The sequence below is a fragment of the Cottoperca gobio genome, chromosome 4 (assembly GCF_900634415.1).
Source record: "Cottoperca gobio chromosome 4, fCotGob3.1, whole genome shotgun sequence".
In the NCBI taxonomy this organism is placed as follows: Eukaryota; Metazoa; Chordata; class Actinopteri; order Perciformes; family Bovichtidae; genus Cottoperca; species Cottoperca gobio.
The window spans coordinates 8,492,797-8,498,479 of NC_041358.1; positions in this window are offsets into that span (position 1 = coordinate 8,492,797).

Genomic DNA, 5,683 nt, shown 5'->3' on the forward strand with positions numbered 1-5,683 from the left:
TTGGGGCATAGGCACAAACAACAGTCAGAGTTTTCCCCCCCATAACCCGAAGGCGTAGGGAGGCGACCCTCTCGTCCACCGGGATAAACTCCAACATAGCGGTGCTCAGCCGGGGGCTAGTGAGTATCCCCACCCCGGCCCGACGCCTCACACCTTGGGCAACTCCGGAGAAGAATAGAGTCCAACCCCTATCCAGGAGTACGGTTCCAGAGCCAAGACTGTGCGTGGAGGTAAGCCCCACCAGATCCAACTGGTAGCGCTCCACCTCCCGCACTAGTTCCGGCTCCTTCCCCCACAGAGAGGTGACGTTCCACGTCCCCAGAGCCAGCCTCTGCTGCCCGGGTCTGGTCCGTCGAGGTCCCTGACCATCACTGCCACCCATGTGACAGCGCACCGCATTTAGGTTCTGCAGTCCTTTTATTACAAATCATGTAGACTATTCTTATTCATCACTAATCATTCTGCAAAGGAAAAACATGCAGCTATTTCTTTATTTCCACCTTTTTCTATTTGGTGGTTTACATTCAATACTGTATGGTGTAGAAATAATTAAGCAGACTCTTTAAACTTACTTTAGGTGTAGGATCAGTCACAGTGAACATCAAGTACACATGTACATGTACAGTATATCTCAAAAGTGAGTACACCCTTTAGATTTTTGCAAATATTCTGTTATATCCTTTCAGGGGATAACATTATCCTACTGAAACTTTGATATAACTTAAAGTAGTCAGTGTGCTGCTTGAATAACAGTATAGATTTATTGTCCTTTGAAAATTACTCAGTACACAGCTGTTAATGTCTAAACAGCTGGCAACAAAAGTGAGTACACCCCATAGTGAACATGTCTAAATTGTGCCCAAAGTGTCAATATTTTGTGTGACCACCATTGTTATTCTTCTGGAATCTTCTTCCACTCCTCCACGACGACATCACGGAGCGCACGGATGTTGGACACCTTGCACTCCTCCACCTTCCTCTTGAGGATGCCCCACATGTGCTCAATTGGGTTTAGGTCTGGAGACATACTTGGCCAGTCCATCACCTTAACCTTCAGCTTCTTCAGCAAGGCCGTTGTCATCTTGGAGGTGTGTTTAGGGTCATTATCATGTTGGAAAACTGCCCTACGGCCCAGTTTCCGAAGAGAGGGGATCATGCTCTGCTGCAGGATGTCACAGTATATATTGGAATTCATGTGTCCCTCAATGAAATGCAGCTCCCCAGTGCCGGCAGCACTCATGCAGCCCCAGACCATGATGCTGCCACCACCATGCTTGACTGTAGGCAAAACACATTTGTCTTGGTACTCCTCACCAGGGTGCCGCCACACACGCCGGACACCATCTGACCCAAACAGGTTTATTTTGGTCTCATCAGACCACAGGACATGGTTCCAGTAACTCATGTTCTTGGATTCATTGTCTTCAGCAAACTGTTTGCGGGCTTTCTTATGCATCGGTTTCAGAAGGGGCTTCTGTCTGGGGCGACGGCCATACAAACCGATTTGATGCAGTGTGCGGCGTATGGTCTGGGCACTGACAGGCTGACATCCCACTTCTGCAACCTCTGCAGCAATGCTGGAAGCACTCGCACGTCTATTTTTGGAAACCAACCTCTGGATATGACGCTGAGCACATGGACTCAACTTCTTTGGTCGACCCTGGCGAGGCCTGTTCCGAGTGGAACCTGTCCTGGAAAACCGCTGTATGATCTTAGCCACTGTGCTGCAACTCATTTTCATGGTGTTGGCAATCTTCTTATAGCCAAGGCCATCTTTGTGAAGCGCAATAATCCTTTTTTTCAGCCGCTCAGAGAGTTCCTTGCCATGAGGTGCCATGTTGTCCAGCATTCAGAGAGAATTGTGCCCAAAACACCAAATTTAACAGCCCTGCTTATCATTTACACCTGAATCCTTGTAACACTAACGAGTCACATGACACCAGGGCGGGAAAACAACATCATTGGGCACAATTAGGACATGTTCACTATGGGGTGTACTCACTTTTGTTGCCAGCTGTTTAGACATTAACAGCTGTGTACTGAGTAATTTTCAAAGGACAATAAATCTATACTGTTATTCAAGCAGCACACTGACTACTTTAAGTTATATCAAAGTTTCAGTAGGATAATGTTATCCCCTGAAAGGATATAACAGAATATTTGCAAAAATCTAAAGGGTGTACTCACTTTTGAGATATACTGTATATCATTGCTATATATTGTATGTACATGACATGACTGCAGACTTTTATAATCACCATTTACTTAATTCTGTTAAAAGTCTAAAAAGTGCTGTGATCATTTTAGCCATTTCTTATAGCCACTCGTTTTGCTTTTGATTTGTAATGGAAATACAGTAAAATACTGAATACCGATATATATAGTATAAATATATATATATATTTGAAAGAAAACAACACTTAAAGGGCTCATTAAAACACACAAAACTTGGTAAACTAAAGATTTAGTAGGATGCCAATAGATTTTTAATAGCTGTACCATGCACAAAATGGAAAGTATACATAAATGTACAGTTACTCAGCTAAAACACACACACACACTTAAGAAAACTAAAGTCCTGACGTCACTTTTGGGTTAGCCACTGTTCTATCAGCTTCTATAACTCAATGTCGTTTCTTTCATTGGTCTTTCTCCATAAGTTTTTCTGAGGTTTCTAATCCAAATTCTATGTGCCCATTAAGTTATATAAGGTAAGTCTTTGTACTATTGTTATTGCCATATCTGGACTAAGGAGATGGACAAACCCATTCTCAAACTTGACTCTTGACTGACCTCAGTTTGTCAAAACCTATTCCTATTGTCAGAAAAGGGGGGCATCTGACAATTTTTGTAATCTATGAAACAAACAATCCGACAAGTATTGCCATTTTATACGGGGATTAGCCAGGTGAGTGGAGGTGTGAAAGTCACACAACTAATGCAAAACCACGAATACCTTTGAGGAAAGATTGTTCACTATTACCCCCATTTAAACAATCATCATGTCTCGTCCCCAAAAACTAGTGTGGCAATGCAGAACCGGTGATACTTTCCCATTAGATGTGGTTGGACGACACTTACGAACATACGACTGTATTACATTAGAACTAGTTCTCTTCAGGCATACCCTGACTGACTTTTAACCTTGGGCTTACAGTCTTGTGCTTGTGGGAAATGGTGTTTCTTAAAGACACCTAAAAATATTTACCATTTCTCTTTTGTGTGAACCACATTAAATAATCTTGAGCATGGTTGTATAATTTAAGTATTTGTATTCATTTGCGCTATTACAGACATCTAATTTGAGTTACAGAACCCAGAGGTTTCCCTTTAACTTCAGCTAAACATGTAGCAGAGTAAGAGTTTAAACTTGAAAACACGCTTGTATGGTCCTTTGGGTTTGACAAACACTACAAACAACGGTCCAGGCATTCTCTCACCGAAAAACCCTCAAAAGTATGCAGGCATGCAGCGCACTCATGTAACAAACGAGAGGAATGCATGCACACTCATCTCAACACACTAAAAATCAAAGCAGGCATGCATCACGCATACAGTGACTGAGTGGAATGACGTGTGAGGTAAGGGCTGCAGTGTCCTGCGGTCCTGCTGCGGAACATAATAAAACGCACTTTGATTACATTCCTCTGTGACCGGTCGTGTCCCACTTTCCATTCCCCTCGCCGCCAACGAGTGTTTTATGCACAGCCGCTCTGTTTTCATGATGCAGGGCAGCGATCTGGGTGACTCACCCATGATGCATCCTTTTGATGTCCTGAGCTCGAGACCTCCCAACATTTTATGTCCCACCTGCTACTTAGGCTGGAGGTGGGGGGGGGGGGGGGGCAGAGAGTACAGAGGGGGGGGGGGGGGGGGGTATTAAAATATAGACATGTAGAGAAGGCTGCAGGATTGGGAGGGATGTGAAGTAACTTCATGCGTGGCTAACATGTGTTAAATCATCTGTGTATTATTGTTTGTTGTTGGTTCTTAGACCATTACATTCAGTTTTTGGTCAAATAAATAAACTTGAATTTCTTACAGTTCATGCAGCCGTTGGTTTCCATTTAATTCTCTCCAAGGCTTTTCCTCTTTTTTTGCTTTCTCTTCCTCTTTCACATTGTCTCTATATCATTTTATGTCAAGACATTTAGACCTAACAGAGTATCCTGGTGAACATGTACTGTTAAATATATACATGCTACTGTGTTTTAGAACATTTGATATCATCTTTTCATCTTATCATCCAAAAAACTATTTTCTTCTCCCTCTTCATTATTTAGTGTATTGGTTCATGTAATATCACTGTGGTGGGCTGGACTGTCTCGAGAAACACTCATGTGACAATCCTGGTTAAATAAAAGGTCAAATGAATGAATAATAATGAAAAAAAGCTAAACCTAATATATACACGGTGACAGTTGAAACATCAGTCTTTCGTCCATCCTCTGTGTTGCATGTTGGGAGACAAAACAGAGGTATACAATAAGCCTGGTTGTTTTCTGTTCGATCAAGAAAACAGATCATTTGACCATAATGAATATTTTTTTTTAACCCTTTGACTGCACAGCTCAGGAGGCAGGGCTTCAGCCCAGCTGCAGAGCAAGCAATAGGTTGCGGTACGATGATTGACAGAGAGCTTGGCTGAGCTGTTATTGGCTGCTGAAACCTCCTGATATGTCTCCACCAGTCCTCGCCAGTCAGGTGACTGTGACACACTGCAAAATCAATGTTATCAATCTGTCCTCACAATCAGCAGGACCATGGGACCGCAGGACCGTGGAGCGTTGAAACTTATCAATGCAATAAATTGTTCCCCTTCCTTGTCCTTTATAAAATAGCCTTATTTCACCTCCTCTAGCCTATGTGTGATTTATTGCAGATTAGATTTATTATGAGGCAGTTTGGGGGTCAAAGGGGGGCAAAAAGAACTGTTTCCGTTGCCTTTTAATGCTTGGCCTCATAAACACAAAATCCTTATTGGACAGATATATTCATTACAAAGCAGTGCTGATACACAAACTGCAGGTTTGTGACGTCTGTGGTTTCAATCTGGCTCACAGACGTCATCATATGACGTCCTTCCTGCTCTCTCTGGATTTACTGTAAGTAAAATTAAGCCTAACAAAAAAAAAGTACCTTGTAAATAATGTTGTTTTGACACAAGATGATGGGAAATGAAGACAATGGGGGGTGTCTTTTATCACATCCTGATTCTGCAGGATTTGTGGTTACTTGCACAACGTAGACAATGTTTTATCACATTTAGAGATCTTTGTTAGTCAGACCAAATGTATTGGTTAACCTCCTCTGCTCTGACGCACACACTCGCACACACTCGCAGACACACACACACACACGCATACACACACACACAAACACACCTGTGTGCCTGATGTCACCTCAGTTCTCGGATAACATCATCAAATTATAAAACTTAAACTATACTCGGAGTATGGAATATTAATTACTAATATTTTTAAAGGTTTTCACATTATTTTCATGTTATATAAGGTGATCTAATTACAGTCCTGAAAGTAATGGAATGTCACCAGCTTTATTGTAGTGATAGAAGGATGCAGCAGCAGCACTAACACAACTATCTAAAATATTCTCTGTCTGTATGTATGTATACTGTCAGTATGTATGTATAGTGTCTGTATGTATGTATAGTGTCAGCATG